General features: G+C 49.2%; 1 protein-coding gene across 2 annotated transcripts in view; it reads left to right on the top strand.

Annotated features, from left to right (window-relative positions):
• CDK12 (cyclin dependent kinase 12) overlaps window positions 1-18,898 on the top strand; it is a 94,237-nt gene extending 75,339 nt beyond the window's left edge. For both annotated transcript variants that reach the window (XM_066263747.1, XM_066263748.1), the window contains 2 exons: window positions 3,257-3,354; window positions 18,772-18,898. The gene's annotated coding sequence lies outside the window, so the exon portion shown is untranslated. The remainder of the gene's footprint in view (window positions 1-3,256; window positions 3,355-18,771) is intronic.
• Window positions 18,899-20,414: the final 1,516 nt, after the last annotated feature.

The raw sequence follows: 20,414 nt of genomic DNA, 5'->3' as shown, positions 1-20,414 counted from the left end.
GTGGAGAGAGTATCTGGATCCGTGGAGGAAAGGTGTTTATCTGGTGTCCATTCCCGAGGAGAGGGACCTCAGACTTCGAAGAGTCTGTCCCTATCAGTCTCCACTCTACCCAGGGAGTGGAGAAGGGATTGCCACAGGGCAGAACCCACCACTAGGGGACACTCTGTCTTGAGCTCAGGTGGGAACTCTTGTCTGGTGCCTGTAGAGAGTTGGCAGCGGTGCCAGAGCCTCTCCTGCCATTGGAGGTGACATCAGCTCACCCTTCTGACCTTAGGCCTCCTCTCTCAGCAGTGCCTCTTTCACACCTATAATCCAGACAGCAGAAGCAGGGGGTTTAACCCCTTGAGTAGTGAGTTTTTTGTTAACCCTTTGAAAGAGAATGTACATGAACGTTCATACTACTCAGAAAGTTAAGTCAGTGCCAGCTCTGGGTAAGATGCTCCCTCCCTAAGTACAATACATATCATGAGTTGGCATTAGGCTGGGGTGGATGGAGGGATAGGGAAGGTGTTAGAAAGCAGGAAATGTCCCTGGAAGTGATCGAGCAGTAAGTATGTTTGGGGTACCTTGATGGCACAGAGAACACCAACATTTATAACCCTGCCCACCTGTCAACCTGGCTGATCCCTCAAAGCTGCTGGGCCACTTGGGTAGCTGCAGTCTTGGTTTCTACCACACGAGGGTGCTGCTGACCAATGAAAACTCCTGCCCCTTAGCAGACAGAATTTGGGCAGCAGGGCACCCTTTTCCCAAGATAGAGATCAGAAAGACTCCAGGAGAAACTGAGACTGAGGCCTAAGAAGCCAAAAGAATTATTAGTACCACTTGTTCTTCCTTAAAAATGGCCTGAAACCCAGAACACTTTGCCTTAGTGTCCTGATATCTCAGTATGTTCCCAGCTGAACTTGGGAACGAGGTGCTTTTCTCCCTCAGGGTGTAGCAGCCTCCAGCTGTCCACTGTCTCCCTTGCCTCTAAGACAGTCACTTTTTAGCCAAGAGAGTAGGAATACCTGTGCTTACGGAGAAAACAATCTCTTACAATTGTTAAGAGAAATATCTTGGTTAGAGTATTGGAGAGAGGACCGTGAAGACAGTGGGAAAGTTCACCCTCTGTGCCCCAGCACAAACCTGCAGAGCTCAAGATGTTCTAGTAGATGTTTGTAGTGTGAGTGGTTGGGGGGTACCCCAGGATACCCCAGGGTTCTGAGCCAAAAGAGGTATCAGGAAGCAGGATGGGGAGGGAGGCTGCTTTGGCCCATGATCCTCATACCATGTAAAGGCTCTGCCAGGGCTTCAAGTGGCCATGGGGCCCTTCTGGGGGTGGGGTACTCCACAATTGATCCTCAGTCTCCACGAAGCCCTTCCAGTCTGAACAGGCTACAGGAGATGACAGAGGTTCTCCTCCTCCCTCCTACCCCCATGCCCTAGGGCCCCTCCCCAGGAGGACAGCTTGATTAAACAGTCGGTGCTGCTGGAATTACTGCACAGCTGGCACTCCCCCCAGCACCCTGAGCAGAGCAGCAGCGCAGATTAAAATCTCCAATTAGCGTTAAAGTGAAGTGAGGAGGTACTGAGGCTGCCAAGGAGGCCAGGAGGGGGCCTGGGTCGCCAAACCACCCCCATTCCTGCCTGGATTCTGGTTGCCACCCCCAGTCACCCCTTCTTTCCTAGCTTCTCTCCCAGTAGCTCTCAGTGCCAGTTAGCTTTCCACTGCCTGGGGCCAGAGGACTGTACCAGGGTGACGGGCAGGGGCAGGTGCTGACAAAATGCTGGGACATAGTAAGTGTGGAGGAGAAGGAGAGTTAACACTGCTCGTCAAGGGAGATACCCTGCTCACAGCCAGCGTGCCAGGCAGCCAGGGCAAGGTGACTTCACACTACTGCTGTTTCCTTTTGCCTAGAAAAATGGCAAGTAGAACAAAGTCTTTCTAGGCCCCCTTACTTACACAGTGCTGGGAGATATAGTGCCAACACAATGTTCTTCCTTATATATTTTATTCTATCTGACCCACCTGAACTATGGCTCCTTCCTCCCCCCGCCCCCTCGCTCCGTTCTTTTCTTAGTTTTCCTGTGGGCAGGGGTAGGCACAGCCTGGCTTGGGAACATTGCCATGCCCTGCCACCTGAGTCCCAGCCGCCTCTTCTTATCTACTCTGCAGTGATATGCCAAGCACAGAAGCCTCAGACTCTCCCAACCCCTGAATATTACACCCCCACCTAGGAGCCCTCCACTATTTACACTTCTGCCTTTTACCCACCAAACCAGAAGGAGGGCAGCACAACTAGCCATGCCCTTTGACTTCCCTCTGCCTCTTTAAGGGAAATGGAAGTGGGTACCCAGCTGACTGAACCTACTCACACCTCCAGAAATTAGACACCAGGGCACAGTGCCACCCTCCCAGGCTGGCACATGCTACCCTGGCAGAGGTTCAAATAGCACCCCACCACTGCCATACCCTCACCCCTATGTCTTCCTCTTCTCTCTCTTTCTTCCTCTTTCTCTCTATCGTTTTTTTTTTTTTTCTCAGCTCAAAGCACAGCTGAGCCTTAAGGGGGTGGGGGGACCAAGCTGGGGCAAGGGGGGTGGAGAGCTCCAATAGCACGTTTTCACCTGCCATTTAATTGGATGTATTTTTAATTAATGGGACCTCGGGGACCAACATGAGACAATCTGATCTCTGAATAGGGACAGGGGAGGGATTGGGTAGAGGAGGAGGATTGGGCCACTGGGTGCGGTTACCGGGAACCCAGGCCCATCAATCACTGGCCACTTTGCGTTCTGGCATGGAGAATAGCGAGGTGGAGGAAGAGGGGAAGCACTGAGGAGAGGGCCAGGATTTACCCCCAACTGCCAGGAGCTCCAAAGAGGATGGGACTGGACCGGCTGACTCAGGTCTGGGGCCCGAAATTGCAGCCAGGATATTAGGTAAGGCTGTTTTCTTGCTCCCGGGGTTTTCTCCAGTTGGGCTTGTCCCAGTGAGTGCTATAAAATGAAGTGAAAGGCAATGTGGGGACAGAGCTTTGAAGAGAGGGAATGAGAGCTAAGGGCCTTAGAACCGGAGACAGTGGTGAGACAGAGGAGAAGGGCAGGGTTCAGAGATATTTCTGTACGTTTAGACATAAAATAAGTGCCATGGAGACGACATGCAGAACAGCATGCAAATGAGGCCTGATGCCTTTGGAGTGTGACTCACAGAACCTTACTCTTGCAAGGAAGAGAACTTGAAACTCGTCTTGCTGAACCCTTCATTTTATAGGTGTGGAAACGGAGACCCAGAGATGGGAAGTCAGCTGAGTCCTGTCCTGTGTTGCTCGGCATTCCTGGACGTAGAGAGCTCCTGGAACACAGGGAAAGGTAGGTAGGTAGGTAGGGTGTGGGGAAGAAAGCCAAGGGAAACGTGTTGGCAGGAGATTATTCTCTACTGCTTGGAGTCTTGTGTCTCTGGCTCCCAAGTCCTGGAAGCAACTCAGGGGAGTCAGGCAGGCAGGTGCACTTCTTGGAGGACTTTTCCTTATGCAGCCTCTTCCAAAGATGATCACATCCCTTGCTTCCAGGTAGGCAGGGCCCACCGCACACCCACTCCCACTGCCATGGGATTTTACCATACTTTACAAGGTCCACAGAGAAGGAAATGCACCAACTACCCCAGTTCCTTAACCTAGAAATAAATCCCCCAATGATGACTAAATATTGAGCTTTTTTTGAGAGTTTTGTCACAAGTTTTCTTGCTGCAATATAAACTGCTAGAAAAAATTAAGCCAAAAAATATAGTGAGGTGTGGTCTTATACCTGCTGTCCATGTCTAAGCTGAGAACAGAGATGGAAGTAAAACTCCAGGCTCTGAAAGCTGACTCAGAAATGCCTGGTGTTCACGTGGTACCATGGCCCCAGAGCCCTTCGCCAGGCCCAGCTGGCTCTGTGTGGTGTTGGTGCACACTGGGGAGGAGGCTGCGTTTCCTGCTGGACCCATCTCCAGTCCCCACTTGCTTCACTATTCAGACATCCAGGGCTAAAAAGGGAAAGAAGGAAGGCGAAAGGGGACTTTCCCACCAGGTTGCCAGAGGTGGCATTTCCTGGCATCTTCTTCCCTCCTCAAAAAATTTTAACAGGCCCTGGCCGGTTGGCTCAGCAGTAGAGCGTCGGCCTGGCATGCAGGGGACCCGGGTTCGATTCCCGGCCAGGGCACATAGGGGAAGCGCCCATTTGCTTCTCCACCCCCTCCCCCTCCTTCCTCTCTGTCTCTCTCTTCCCCTCCCGCAGCCAAGGCTCCATTGGAGCAAAGATGGCCTGGGCGCTGGGGATGGCTCCTTGGCCTCTGCCCCAGGCGCTAGAGTGGCTCTGGTCCTGGCAGAGCGACCCCCCCCCCCAGGGGTAGAGCATCACCCCCTGGTGGGCAGAGCTTCGCCCCTGGTGGGCGTGCTGGGTGGATCCCGGTCGGGTGCATGCGGGAGTCTGTCTGACTGTCTCTCCCCATTTCCAGCTTCTTCAGGAAAAAAAAAAAAAAAAATTAACATTCTTTGTTCTGTGCTTCATGAGACTAAGTTGGGGTCAGGGAAAGGATGGACAGAGAGCTCTGAAATCAGTATGGGTAGAAACTTTGTCACACTCTCCAAGCCCTCAACACCTTTCCCCCACTCCCAGAATTGTCTTCTCTATCTCAGTACCCCATTTTATACCCTCAGAGTCCCTGGGCAAGAGCAGGATGTGCCTCTCCAAGTATCCCCAGCCTCGTTCTATCCTGTCCTTAGACCCTCGGGTCATCTTGGCTGTCTGATTCTCTGCTTTCTCTGCTGCCAACAAGATGAGAAGGACCCTCACATCCCCCCAAATAGCCTGTAGCTCCCCCACTGCTTCCGAGGGCCTACAGGGGGGAGGGGAGGGGAGGAGAACTGCGAGGGAGTCGAAAAGGAACATTCTCTTGTCAGGCAATATCAGGAAGAAGCCTAAAAATGGGGAGAAGGTAGGGAAATTTGGGGAACTAAAATACCTGCTACCCACCTGTGGAGCCGGCTGCCTAACATAGGGCAGGCTGTTCATATTGGGTATTGTGGGGGATTGATTAGATGGCTCCTGTTTACAGAGCCTCTGTTTCTCCTCTGAAACACAGAGTAGTGGGTACGAGCATGCTGCGACGGAGGGAGAGGAGGTGGGGCCTTCACAGGCCCTCTTTCTCACTCCTTGTCCTCCCCTACTTCAACACTGGAGGCACACTGGAGGGGCTGAAAGGCCCTTGAAGCATTCAGTCTAGATTCGGGATGTTTCTCTAAGGAGCAGGGCTTCCCTACTCCCAAGCCCCACCAGACCTGCCTCCTATTACCAAGCTTTAGCCAAGGCACCAGATCTTCAGCCCTGGAGTGAAAGCCTAGATCCTGCTCTGGAGTCCAGAAGAAAGTCCAAGCCTTTGTAGGAGAAGAGGGATAGGCTTGAAGTAAGTGGAACATAGAGGCGGCTGTACCAGAATCCCCTGCACTCTGGAGAAAAGGGAATCCCTGAGGAGCTCAGTGCTGGCCCAGCTTTGACTCTGGTAGGACCCCTTTCCTCATCCTCACTCAGCGTGTCTCACTGGATGGAGTGAGATCTGGATATGGGACCCTCCCACTAAGACACCTTGAAGGTTGTCACACACATTCCCTCTCTAGCACCTGAAAGAAAGCTGTGGAGGGGTGAGGCATCTCAGAGGTGGCAGTGCCATGATGTCCAACAGCGCCCAGGGAGAGAGGTCAAAGAAAAGGAACTGAGAGTGCCTCTTTACCCAGTTCTTTCCTGCACCCTCACCTGCCAGTGCGGCGGGGTGGCCAGGTGCACCAGATCTCCTGGTGGCGGCCCTGCTCCTGTTCCTGTGCAGGAAGCCAGGAAGCCAGCTCTCTGCTCCAGCACAGAGCACATGCGGGGGTCTTCTGCACTCCTTTGCTCACTCATCTCAATGTGTGGGTGTTGCAGATTCCTAGAGATAAAGGAATTAGCTCTAGCCCTGCAAGAAGGAAGATGGTGAGCTCTGGGCCCTTTGGGTGCAAATCTGTTTGGCTGGAGGAGGGGGGAGGGAGGAAGGCTGCTGGCAGCTCAGCTGAGCTCAAGGTTTTGGTGACTCATTGCAGTGGGGGCGGCTCATGAAAACAACAGAGGGGAAGGGGGCCAGGCCTGTGAGAGCTCTCTTGCCCATTCTCCTGCACTCTGAGCTCTGTGGGTGATGGTCTCTTTTCTGAATTATGAGGCCAGGAGAGGCTCTAACTATGAAAGAAGAGAGAGAGTGGGAAAGAGCAGGAGAGGCTGTGCATCCCAGTGAGAGGCTTCCCAGGGAGCAAAGGATAAGAGAGGCCAGTCATTCTTGGCTGCACAGAAGTGTGCTGGGGCAGTTTCATGCTCCTGGGCACCTTCCAGAAGAGGGGCTTTCCAGGCAGACACAGCTACTCCCCCCCCCCTCAGGGCTTTGGTTACCCAGCTGATACCACAGGACTTGGGAATTTTTTTTCCCCAAACATTATTTATTATAAGACCACTTGGCCTCTGGACTCTTTTCCCTGGAAATAGGCACCATAGATCTTCAAAGGTGCTGATGCTCTCTTCCCTTACAGACCAGGTTGGCAGTGTGCAGCTTCTCCATCCTTTCTGAATCAGGGGTATGGTAGGGTACTATATTTGAGATCACACCAGCAGAAAGGGGCCAGAAGATGGACCAAAATCATCCATGCCTTTGACCACAGTCCCAGGGGCCTCCTTGTTTCAGCAAAGGGAAGCAGGGATCTGGATACCAGTGTATCCAGATGCATACTATTAAATACCCTTCCTCTGAACTCGGAAAAGGATGGAATAAGAGAAGAGACTTCTCTGACAGTCCGAGTCCTTCATTTGCCTATTTCTCTTTCTTTCATTGCTGGTGGCTCTGCTCTCCAGCTTGGGTGAGGGGCCTCTTGCGGGGATGCCCCTGGAGCTCCAGAGATGGTTTTGGTTGGAGAAAGGGATAGAGCAGCTGCTCTTCATATAGGAACATGAGACCAGCTCCACGCCCCCAACTCTCCCTGACTGCATCAGGAGCCGTGGGCCCTGCTGAAACACCCATAACAAAGCTCAGTCCGGAACCGGTAATTACCTGGCGCTGGTATAGAAGTGATGCTGTGGGGGTGCACCAGCTGCAGTGGGATGTAGGAGTGAGTGAGTGAGACGCAGAGAATCATTCTTCAGTACCACACGCTTCTGCTCTTTCTCACACCTCTCCTTGGCCCCCTCTTTTCTTCCACGTCTCTTGAGCCAGCTCTACTTCTGGCCATTTCATCATCCCTTCCAATCTGAGAAGACATGGTAAATAGTTGTCTGTACCTTATACTTTTCTCTCTGTCATTCTTCTTCTCTCCTTTCAATTCCTGGCCAAGAGTTATCCCATTTGAATTCTTCCACCAGTGAATGCCATCAGGATCTGAACCCAGAATCCCAGCCTTTGCTACTCCCCTGACTCTGAGACGCCCCAGTCTGAGACTGGCGATCAACCCTCATCCTTCCCGACAGGTGTAGCCGGGCCAAGACGTATGTCTACTGGCACCAAGGCCCTGACCTGAAGCAGAGGGCAACCCTAGGGGTGCTGTGGAGACTGGCCCTAAATGCATGTATGCCTGTGCATTGGGCACCCTGGTTTATTAGTGTTATTTCAGCATTGTGATGCAGAGAGAGTAAGTGTAACAGCTGCTCCTTGCTTGCAGTGTTTATTGTTACCTAGAGACAACCTCCTGGCTTTTTCCCAGCTCTCCCTCCCCCCCCCCAACCCAACCCCCTCCCTGCCAACAGTCCTACTCTCCCCACACTGATGGGAAATTTATAGCTTGCCCATACCATTCCTTTAACCCTCTCCTATCCATAGGGTAGGTGGTGAGGGAAGCCAAAGTGAGCAGTGGGCATACTTGGGCCCCAGGAAGGAAGGAAGAATAATGTGTGGAGGAGGGAAGGATAGAGGGAGGGAGGGATGAGACTTCCCCTCCCAATGTATGTGTCACAGTGAGGCCCCAGTTGCCCGCCTGGGGGCATGTTAAAAGAAAGGTTTGGACCTAGCCTTGGGACCCCAACATCCTCCTCACATGATTATTCTCTTACCTGGGCCTCTGTAAGGCCCCCAGTTGGACTGCCTGGTCCTGACAAGTTCGGCAAGGTAGTACTGAAACAGGAGGAGTAAATACCCAGTGGCGGAATGCCCAGCACCCTCCTCACTATAGAAATATCACATTGAGACAGACGAGGCTCTGGCACGAGGGATGCTGGCCAGGCCTCCACAGCTAGGTGGGTGTCAGACCCGAAGCCAGCTGCTGAGGCTGCTGGGGGAACTGCCCACCTCAGCTTCACCCCGCACCTGGCACTAAGGTCCCGAGGGACTCCCAGCCGTCCTCCAAGCTTGTCTCCTTGGTCTAGTTAGCTGATTTCTTTCTGCTTTTCTTCCTGGTACATTTTCTCCTGCTCATCTTTGGTTTGCTGCCTTGGGGGCAGATCCAAGAGACTAAAGGGACTGAAGTGTCCTAGTCATGGCCTCAACAGAACTGGGGAAGAAGAAGCTCCTCTATCCCCTCCTGACCTAGGACCTTTCATTGAGGGACACCATCTCGTATGTTCACCATCCCCACTGCCAGTGAGAGGAAAGAGGATCGGATGTTAGCAGAAAGGATAGAGGTTAGACATATGGAAAAACTCATGGGATATAAGACTTCAGAATGGGACTGCTTCCCTTCAGAGATTTTGCTTCTGCCTGGGTGGATTTAAATCTGTGCCTACCCAAGGGGCCTCGGAAGAACAAGGTTACTTTTCTGGGGCTCCTCTAGATGTGGGCCTCAGTTCAGTCTCCACACAGTGCCACCCTCCTCAGTCCTTCTATATGTCATATGTGTTAAGCTGACATCTTTGGGCTCCAGTGCTGGCGCTGCCATTTATCAGCTGTGCTACCTTGGTAAATCACTTAACCTCTTAGAGCCCTACTTTCCTTGTCTGAAATGCAGATGAACAACCTCTCAAGGTTGTGGAAAGAATTTAGTGAAATAATGTGTGTAAAGCACCTAGGATAGTATCTGATACTCATTAGGTGCTCAGTCAATGTATTGATGCAATAGAGTCTTTTACTTTGAGGGAATCAGCAGGGCTGACATTGCTTCAAAGACTCGATGAGTCCTCTGAAATTATAGACCAAATATGTGTATACGCATCTGCTGGGAGAATGTCCATAGTGTTCTTCATGATATGGAGCTGGGGATGACAGTCTCCTGGAAAGGAAGTAGCCCCAATCCCTTGATTCAGACTCCCCAATAAGTGAATTCCCCCATTCCCATTCCTCTCAAGCCAGGAGCACCTTAGGCAGAGTTTTGCCTGGAAGTACAGCCTCATCTAGGGTGGATGGAAAAGACAGCCATTAGGGTAGCAACACCTAGCATTTGCGAGGCACTTTAGAGTTTGCTAAGTACATTTGCCTACATTAGCTTTTTTTTTTTTAAGATTTTATTTATTCATTTTAGAGAGGAGGGAGAGAGAGGGAGAGAAAGGGGGCAGGAGCAGGAAGCATCAACTCCCATATGTGCCTGGACCAGGCAAGGCCAGGGTTTCGAACCAGTGACTTCAGTGTTCCAGGTCGACGCTTGATCCACTGCGCCACCACAGGTCAGGCCTACATTAGCTTTTTTGATACCCAGAACATCCCAGTAAAGTGAATTATCATTTATTGAGTGCCTACCTTGTATTGGGTGTATTTTTTTTAAGTATGTTTAAAGTCTGTAGGATAATTCATCACCTAGATATGCAGTGATTTATAAGGCATCTCCTATTTTTAATCCTTTAGATATGTTTACTGTTCTAAATAATACCACAATAAACATCCTAACACATTAAACTTTGTTTATTTTTATAGTAAATTCCAAGAAATGGAATTATTGGGTCAACAGATACAAATATCACGCCACCCCATGGTTATGATCATTTTATTTATGTACCCTAATGAAAAAAATTTTTTTTTGAAGATTTTTATTGGTTTTAGAGGATGGAGAGAGAGAAAGGCAGGTGCAGGGTGGTGGGAAGCATCAACTTGTAGTAATAGTTGCTTCTTGTATGAGCTTTGACTGGGCAAGCCTGGGGTTTCAAACCAGCAACCTCAGCATTCCAGGTTCATGCTCTATCCACTGCACCACCACAGGTCAAATGAGAATAATATTTTTTAATCATTCTCTGTGGAATTCTGCAGTAGAAACACAAGGACGGCCCCTTCTCCCTTCTATACCCAGCAGAGACATTAATAATCTATCATAGCTTTTTCATTTTAAGTTTATTGATTTCAGAGGGAGAGGAAGGGAGAGAGACAGACAGGAATATCGATTTACTCTTGTATGTGCCCTGACCAGGGATCAAACCCACAACCTTTGTGTAACAGGATGGTGCTCTAACCCAGTGGTCCCCAACCCCCAGGCCACGCGTGGGCCATTTGGTACCGGTCCACAGAGAAAGAATAAATAACTTACATTATTTCTGTTTTATTTATATTTAAGTCTGAACGATGTTTTATTTTAAAAAAATGACCAGATTCCCTCAGTTAAATCCGTCTTAAGACTCACTCTTGATGCTTGTCTTGGTCACATGATACATTTATCTGTCCCACCCTAAAGCCTGGTCTGTAAAAATACTTTCTGACATTAAACCAGTCCGTGGCCCAAAAAAGATTGGGGACCACTGCTCTAACCAACCGAGCTATCTGGCAGGACTATCATAGCTTTTTTTTTTTTTACTAAGATTTTATTCCTTGGCCTGGGCCAGATATCTCAGTGGTAGAGCATCAGCCTGGTGTGTGGAAGTTTTGGGTTCAATTACCAGTCAGGGCACACAGGAGAAGTGACCATCTGCTTCTCCATTTCTCTCCTTCCCCTCTCTTTCTCTCTCTCTTCCTCTCACATAGCCATGGCTCGAATGGAGCAAAGTTGGCCCCAGGCATTAAGGATGGCTCCAGCCTTGCTTCAGGTGCTGAAATAGCTTGGTTGCAGAGTAACAGAGCAGTGGCCCTAGATGGGCAGAGCATCATCCCTAAGGGGCTTGCCAGGTGGATTCGGTCAGGGCGCATGCAGGAGTTTGTCTCTGCCTCCCCACCTTTCACTTCATAAAAAAAGAGAGAGAGAGAGAAAAGATTTTATTTCTTGATTTTATGGGGTGGGGAGGGGGGTGAGAAATGAGAAGTATCTACTCACAGTTGCTTCACTTTGGTTGTTCATTGATTGCTTGTTGTATGTCCCTTGACCCGGCAAGCCCAGGGTTTCAAACTAGTGACTTCAGCATTCCAGGTTTACATTCTATTCACTGTGCCATCACAGGCCAGGCTATCATAGCTTTTTAAAATTGAAGTAATTGTATGTTCACATGCAGTTGTAGGAAATAATACAGAAATCCCTTGTACATTTTGCCTACTTTCACCCAATAGTAACATTTTGCAATACTATGGTATAGCACAACCAGAATATTGACATTGGTACAACCCACAAATCTTTTTCAGATTTGCCCAGTTTTACTTGTTCAGTGGGGGTAGGTGTATGTATTAAGTTCTATGCAATTTTATTACCTATATAAATTTGTTTATCTACCATTACAGTCAAGATACTGAACAGTTTCAATACCACAAGGATTTCTCATGTTGCCCTTTTATAATCCTGCCCACATCACCTCCTCCTTAACCCTTGGCAACCACTAATTTATCCTCCACTTCTAAAATTTTGTCACTTCAAAAATGGAGTCATACACTATGCCACTTTTTAGGATTAGCTTTTCCCCCCCCTATTGTTGCTTGACTTTTGGTGGCATAAAAGTGACAGTGGATAAAGCATCAACCTGGAATGCTGGGGTCGTTGGTTTGAAACCCTGGGCTTGCCTGGTCAAGGCAAACACAAGAAGCAACTATGAATTGATACTTCCTGCTCTTCCCCACTGCCTTTCTCTCTCTCTCTCTCCTCTATAAAATCAATAAATAAAATCTTTAAATTTATTTTTTTTAAAATTTTTTTTACAGAGACAGAGAGAGAGTCAGAGTGAGGGATAGACAGGGACAGACAGGAATGGAGAGATGAGAAGCATCAATCATCAGTTCTTCGTTGCGCATTGCAACACCTCAGTTGTTCACCGATCGCTTTCTCATATGTGCCTTGACCATGGGCCCCCAGCAGACCGAGCAACCCCCTGCTCGAGCCAGTGACCTTGGGTCCAAGCTGGTGAATTTTTGCTCAAACCAGATGGGCCCGCGCTCAAACTGGCGACCTCGGGGTCTTGAACCTGGGTCTTCTGCATCCCAGTCCGACGCTCTATCTACTGTGCCACCACCTGGTCAGGCAATAAATAAAATCTTTTTAAAAATTAATTAATTTTTTTTAACAGAGACAGAGAGTCAGAGAAAGGGATAGATAGGGACAGACAGACAGAAACATAGAGAGATGAGAAGCATCAATCATCAGTTTTTTGTTGTGGCACTTTAGTTGTTCATTGATTGCTTTCTCATATGTGCCTTAACCGTGGGGCTACAGCAGACCGAGTAACCCCTTGCTCGAGCCAGCGACCTTGGGTCCAAGCTGGTGAACTTTGCTCAAACCATTTGAGCCCACGCTCAAGCTGGCGACCTTGGGGGCTCGAACCTGGGTCCTCGGCATCCCAGTCTGACACTCTATCCACTGCACCACCGCCTGGTCAGGCAAAAAATTAATTTTTTTAAAAGGGGTGGAGAAAGAGAGAGAGAGAAGCATCAACTCATTATTGTTCAGCTTAGTTGTGCATTCATTGGTCGCTTCTCATATGTGCCCTAACCAGGGATGATCAAACCCGCAACCTTGGTGCGCCAGGGTGATGTTCTGTCCACTGAGCAACCTGGCTGGGGTCAGGATTAGCTTTTTTCACTCAACATAATTCCCTGGAGATTCATTTAAGTTTTTATATGTACCAATAGTTTGGTCCTCTTATTTAGTCCATGGTGTGGATGTACCACACTTTAACCATTTGCCTGCTAAAGAATACTTTGTACTCCCTAGGAATTAATGAAATTGTTTATTTTACTTGGTGTGCTGAATGTTTTATATTCATAATTACTAAGCTTCTTAACCTTTTAGGCATCGCAGTATTATTATTTCCACTTTATAGATGGAAAATTGAGGCTTACAGTAAATGATTTGCCCATTATCACCTTCTATTAAATGGCAAAGAAGAGCCTGGAACCCAAGAAATAGGGCTCTTTCACTACAGTAGGCTTTCTCAGACTTTGACTAAGGTTACTGGGAAAAGGATGTGTCGGGAGAGAGATGTTGCAGGCAGGAAGAGCATTGGGACAGCCTGGGTCAGTTCAGGTCTTCATAGCTAACTTTGGTTCATAGGTTCGAAGGGCAGCAGTGTCATGGAGCAGGAACAGAATGGCATGTGTCCTTGACATTGTTATCCCTTTGCCAGGGAGGATCAAGGCTGAAGTGGCTAGAGCCCACAATCTGCTCGCAGACCCGAGACCTGGAATGGGAGAGGGAGGATCCAGCCTTTGGTTGTCTATCAGAGTATGAATGGGCAAGGTCTTCCTTAGAAATATGAAATTGAATGTATCTCTGACAGGTCTAAGAAAATTGAGGCCTATGACAAAGAGTGAACGCTTTATTCTGGAGGGATAAGGGAGATGTAGCACTGTTTTTCTTTTTTCTTTTGGTTGTGGTGAGAGGAACTGCAGTTCATTTACACATGTACTCTACACCTTGGGAAGCTCAGTGTCTAGAACATGGTACAGGGAGCAAACAGAGTGGAAGCAAAAATGCCAGTCTAGCATTTAGTCCTGACTTCACCACTGCTGTTTCTCTCCAACTAAGTCAGGAGTTGTAGAAATCATTTGGTCTATCCCTCAGCCTCTGGGCACTGGTTGAAGCTGACAGGTGGAAACCTAGAGTTGGACCAGACATGACATGATGGATGGTAGAGATGCCAACTTGCAGGAGAGAAGGTTTGGCTCCTCTCTTGGGAGCTGTGTCTGGCCAAAGGCTGCCTCCTCCCACCTTGTGCTGGAAGCGACTCTTTTATAGTTGATGCTACTATTGCTTCCTTGGCCCATTCCAGTGACTGTGGACTTATAACAATTTTCCCTATCTATTTATAACTCCAGAACCAGGCTGGCTGCACATATGACTTTTCTCCATCTCCCTTGGTCCATCAAAAATGGCACATGTTCTCCCAGTGGCAACCACCAACCTTACCCAGTAATTCAAGCCATGGGGCATAAACACTGAGACCTTCAGTATTAATAGGGACTACGGACTACACTACATTGTTGAAACAACCAGAAATATCCATTCTGCATCTCTGTCTTTTGGTTGTAAGTTCTCAGACACAGGGAGACCACAGTTTACCAGCTTCTATCTCTACTCAGCTTTCCTGACTGTCAGAGGTCCTGAATGTGGCTAGGAGACAGCTGTCTTCCCTTGGATCCAAGATGGCACCTAACCAGGAAATCTCAGGACCCCTGCTTACAACCTTTCCTTCGCTGACTTTCGACTCCAGGTCCCCTTCACTCCTGCCACCACTCACTTTCCATTCCTCCTTTCTCCTCTCTCTCAGCAAGTTTTTTATGTGATTACAGGCACTGCATGGTAATTAGTGCTAAACTCATTTGCACAACTACAGTTAATTGGCTACAACAATTAATTAATGTGTTGGAAATTTGGCACTGGAAAAAAAAAGTTTGTCATCAAAAAAAGGGCAAAAAATTGTAGAGTAAGGTACCCATAAAAATTGAGGGCAGGCTTCAAAAGCCCAGCTGGGCCTCAAACTTCAGACCGGCCTCAGCTGCCTTCCCACTCTCAACTTCAGCACATTTTCCTTCTTCCTCTTTCCTTTTTTTTCCTCTTCCTTTCCCTTTCTATTTCTCTTCTCTCTTCTCTCTCTCTTTTTACAACTTAAGCAAACTCATTTCCCTGATAAAATATAGCATGACTAATGGCTAGAGCATGTAAAAATCATTGGGAAAATGTCCTTGGAAGACGAATGCATTTTCAGCAGAATAATTAACTTAATTAACAAATTCACATGCATATTCATCAGGCTATTAATGTCTTCTCGGCTCAGCTTGATGAACATTGCGGTAATAACCATCTCATTTACATACTGCATTCTACTGCGATCCAAAACAGAGACAACATACAGGCGTATACACACACACACACACACACACATACTTGCACAAATACACACAACATGCCTGGGCTGCTTTGATTTCCAGGTTGGCTAGGGGGAGAGAGAGACACACACGCGCGCACACACACACACATCTTTAGAGGGTCATGAGTGAGGTGAGGTAGGGGTGTACACATGTGGATGTCTGCTAGAACTTTAACTCATGCATTCTCTCTCTCTGTCTCTCTGCCTCATTTTCCTTGTTTCCTTTCCTCTGTGTCATTTTCTTCTTCTCTTGTGCCCCCCCCCAGTCTCTCTAGGGAAAAACTTGGTATCTGTGCCAACTTTTTCCCCCTCCCCTCCTCCCTCTCTCTCCTCCTTCCCCTCTTCCAACTGCTGCCAGCCGGCATCAGCACCGAATTGCCATCTCCTTGAGCTCTCTGTGGAGCAATCTCAGAGAGCAGTAAGGTGTGACGCGGGGCTCTGCCGGCTTCGCAGCACCGCCTGCGGAAAGAGCGCAGGATGGTGGAGGAAGATTAAGAGAAATCGCGAGCAGGGCTCGGCTGCCATTGGTGTGTGCAAATGCCGAGGAGGAAGGGAGAGGGAGAGTGAGGAGGGGGGGGCAGAAAGGGTGGGGTGGGGGGGACCAGCAGCTGTCGGCCTAATTCTTCTAACTCTCTGCTTGTGGTCATATTAGAAAAACAGATTATGCCCCTCGGTGCCACTCACTTATACTTGACATACGTTAATGTTCTATATCTCCATTCTCGAGTCTTGACAACAGTGGACTTCAGCTCAAGGAGGATGGGCGTCTGGATGGCCAAGGGGCATAAAAGATCCGACCCCCTCATTCTCTCCTGACCTCCAACCCCAGTCTGTACTGGCCCTTTAGAAAGCAAGCCTGGGCCCAGAATTTGCCCTGTATGCCACCATGTGGCTGTGCTTTCTGCAGTGGCTTAAGGGATGCAGAGGTCAGAGGACACCTGGAAGCCCTTTCCCCTGAAAAGTCACTGCCCCTTTAGAGTTTAATAGGTCACATTGGGGCAAAGTAAGACCAGCTTTGTGGCACCCCTCCTCCAAACTTCCTATGGGCCCTCCCCCTCAAATCAGAAGTTAGGGGTCAGAGAAAGAGGTCCATGATAGTGCTCCATGAGAGGGCTACAAAGAGGTCATAAGCAAAACAAGGTCAGGATTGTTTCTGGATTGCTATGGAAACCAGGTCTCCTCCTCCTGGCAGGAAAGGAGGATTGCCTGAGGCCTTCCTCCTTCCACCAATCCTGAAGGCTGTAAAAGTGGAGTCTGCTAAGGCCATTAGGGCTGGACTTGGAGGACAAACCAACCATTCCCAGCAGCTCTGCCTGCCAGACAACAAACCTTTGACCTCCACCCTCCCTACCCTCTTACCCCAAAATTCAGTCAAAGGAGGCATTTCTTCTCGGTGCCTTGTCCTCTATGGAGACCTGTTGCTTAGCAACCACCAGTGCCTTCTAATAACTTACAGGGGCTGAGAGATATAATATCTGTCTCTATATTCAGTTCCCCTTCCCTGTCTATTTATATTTAATAACTGAAGCTCTGTGTTGGGTTCCCTTGGCACCTGTTTTAGAGTACTTTTAGAGGGGGTAAGTGGCAACCTGAAGAAATAAAGTTATACCTGAGGAAGAACTTCTGAACAAAGAAGAATGGGAGAAAAGACTGGAGCAGGCAGGGAAGCTATGGAGTCATATTTTTTTTTTTAGTGTAGGCAGAGAGAAAAAGGGGGAAGTATTAAGAACTTGGAGTGTGGGGAGAAGATGGCCACAAGGATTCCCAAGGGTCTGTTTTGGAACCTGGAGTGGACCCTAATAGCTGCTTCCTGGACTGACATTTTCTACTTCTGCACCCTGTCCTGCCCCTCCTTCCTCACAACTTTCAGGCAAGGGCTCTCTCATAGTTTTATATGTAGAAGCCACATCCCACTAGGAATGTCCAGTTTTCTAGTGTCTGGATGTTGGGTTGGGGTGGGGGGGTATGTCGATGTATGTTCAACAAGCCCTGGGTATCTTCCCAAAGTTTTCAGTCCCAGAGAAGGAATTCTTCTGAGCTTTTTCCTAGAAAGCCCAGACCTGAGTTGGCAGTGGGGGTTGTACAATGTCACTGAAAATGAGGACGGAAGGTCTAAGTCAGTACAGCCTACTGGCTGGTGGTGGATTCAGGAGTCCTGGGTTTGAGTGCCTTCTTATTTCCCTATGATCCTAGCTTTTCACTTAATCTTTCCATTATTTCATCTACAGGTTAATAATAATAATGTTTACCTACTTGGACTTTAGTGGGATCAATTTAAAGTAATATGTAAAAGGAAACACTCTGAAAACTGTCAAATGTAACCAAAATATTATTTTAAGGTCTGGAAAAGGTCTGACTGCTGAGAAGAGGGAGGCGTCGTGAATGCAGCCTAGCCCTGGGCTTAGGAACACCATTAATTTTTGGGCCAGAGGGATATGATTCTTTGCCCTTTGGTCAGTGGGGTAGGGAGCTGTAAATCAAAATCAAACACAGAGCTGTCTAGGGAGAGTAGCACGCAGTGTTCCCATCATCTTCCCGCCTCTGGTTCCAGAGTCTGACCTCTAGTCCTCAGTGGCCCAGACAAAAGCCCTGCTGAGACCCACGCTGAACCTTCCATCCTTCTGGGTCAGCACCTCCACCGCATTTGTGCTGGCTCACAGACTGTGCAGTTTCACCCTTCATACCCCCCTTTTCAGCACCTCCTCCAGCCTAAGCCTTCTGTGGGAGACAGATGGGGTGTCTGTGATGGAAAAGGCTCTGGGCTCTACGCCGCCTTGGGTGGGCAGCCCCCTCCCCATCTCCCCACTACTCTCCCTCTCCCTACCTAAGACACTCAGATTCACCCCGGGCAGCTTTGGAAGCTGCTGAAGATTCCAACTCTCTTTTTTTCTCAGACTCAGCCCCAGAAGCAGAGCCAGAATGGCATCTTACCCCGAGACCTAGACCCCAGTCCCTGTTCATGGAAGGCCAATGCAAAGGAAGAATTAGGTTAGGGCAGTAGTTGGCAAACTCATTAGTCAACAGAGCCAAATGTGGCTCGCGAGCCGCAGTTTGCTGACCACTGGGTTAGGAAGTGGTAGGGCTCCATGTGCAGGGACTCATGTGGGGAAGCAGGTGAGGCCTAGAATCCCTCACTGAGGACTGGATGGTGGGGGTTTGGGGTCTGACTGACAGAGGAAGCTGAACCTAAGCAGCTCTTTTGTTCCAGAAATCTGGGGTCCCTGGAGGGAGATTTAGCTTGGGGAGGGGAGGAAGGGAGCTAACATTACAGAGCACCAACTGTGAGCCAGGCACGATGCCAGCGCCTTTCCATACCTGTAGTCACAACTAGCAGGTGAGGAGTCAGGATGAATAGGTGTCTCATGAGCTCTCGGAACCTCTCCATGCAGTTGACCACCTCCTCCTCTGACCTGTGATATCATTGCCAGTTCTACCACTCTGGCTGCTCTTTCTCTGTCTCCTTTGCAAGCTCATCCTCAAACTCCTTAGTCTCAGCCAAGTCCCCCGATTATATACTTTCATGGTACTATATATCCTTTCAGAGCACTTAGCACAGTTTCACACTAATTTGTGCAGCCATTTGAATAATGATCTTATTTCCCCCACCAGCTGGAAAGTTCCACGAGGACAGTGACCACGTCTGTCTGTGTTCACCAGTGTGCTCCCAGTGCCCAGCACAGTTCCGAGTGTAAAGCAGCTGTTTGGTAAATATTTGTTGAATGAATGAATAAATGACAAAATGATATGTCTCTGGCCTGAACTTAGCTCCTTAACCACTCCCTCACCCCAGAGCTGTCTCACCTCCAATGTGTGGGCCGAGGAACAGGTTTGGAAAAAACAGGACAGGACTAGCCCAAGTTCCAGTATGGGGGCTCTGCCCTGCTAAAGCCTGGCTCTCCCTGCCTGTTCTCCAGCTTCTCCAGGGATTGAGAGAGTTCAAAGTGGGGCCCGAAATCACTCATGAGCTGGAAGGGAGGAGTCCCATCAGAGAAGGGTGCCCCTCTTTTCTGCCTTAGCTAAGACTACAGAGACCATCTTCTGCCACCCTCTGCTTCTGCCCTCTTCCCCTGGGTTTCAGGGAAGGGGATGGTTTGACCGAGTGGGAGGTATAGATGGTAAGAGCAAGACATCCTGCTTATTCCTGACAGGACTGGTGATGAGTTTATCCAGCTAGATAACTGGAGCAGAGGGGACACTGGACCCAGCAGCCTCAAGTCCTCTGGGGCTGTACTCTCTAGACCCTGGGAAATGGAGTGGACAAAACAACCCCTGGGAGGTGGCCAGCCTTCAGCCTAGGCTTTCATCTAACCTTTCTGCCTTGCCATCTGACCTCAAACAATATTCCCGAGTCTACAGGAAGTTCAAGTTTGGCCAACCCCTTGCTCTTCCTGGCCATTCCCCATTCTAGCCAACTGCAAGCTCAGAGCATCTCTCCCACCCAGCTCAGCACCAATATCCAGTCCTCATGGCTGCCTGTCATCCAGTCCCCTTATCCTGACAGTGCCCTTCAGCACCCAGGTATCTGGGGTCATAGATGTAGAATCCACTGTAGGTCATGTTGCTTTCTCTGACCCTACCTGTTCTTTGGGGCCCCAGTAAAGTAGGACAGCTCGGGCTGTGGGCCAAGTCCTGTGTCCTCATCAAAGGCAACATTTGTCTCTTCCAAGGTGATAATCCTGTGGGGAGGAGGATGAGACAGGCACAGGGGAGAATCCCCAATCCTGCCTAAGCCCTCACCTCAGATTCCACTGCAGGCACAGATCGAAGGTGAGGGCCGAGATAGTCACAGAAGCCTATATTCATATATGCCCCTGCACAGGCCTCCGAGCCCCCGAATATCTGGGCCCCTTGGGCTCACCCAGCTACCTGTGCTGCTGCTGCCGCCGCTGCCGCCAACCCGGCTTCTTTTATTCATGCGTTGTTTTATTGCTGGCAAATGCTGCTGCTTGCTGCTGTTAGAGGCGTTCCTGCCAAATCCATCCCAACATCTTGGCCTGGCATCAGGGCGGCATGCTAATGTGGAAATTTAAAGAGCCGCTCAGCTTTAAATCGGAATTTTAAATGAGCAGCAGTGCTCCAGAGGGACACGGGCAAAATCGAACAGTATCTGATCCGCCCTTCCTACCCTGCTCCCACAGAGCCACCCCACTTCTTCCCACCTCTCCTCTTGACTTGGTCACAGGGTGAGGGAGTGGCATGAGACACATAGGGAAGAAGGAGCTACCAGGGCAGAGGAGTTGGTGCAAGATGGA

Source organism: Saccopteryx bilineata, chromosome 2 (assembly GCF_036850765.1).
Source record: "Saccopteryx bilineata isolate mSacBil1 chromosome 2, mSacBil1_pri_phased_curated, whole genome shotgun sequence".
NCBI classification, from domain to species: Eukaryota; Metazoa; Chordata; class Mammalia; order Chiroptera; family Emballonuridae; genus Saccopteryx; species Saccopteryx bilineata.
Note: the sequence above shows the minus strand (reverse complement) of the source record. Positions and strands in the feature narration are given on the sequence as shown.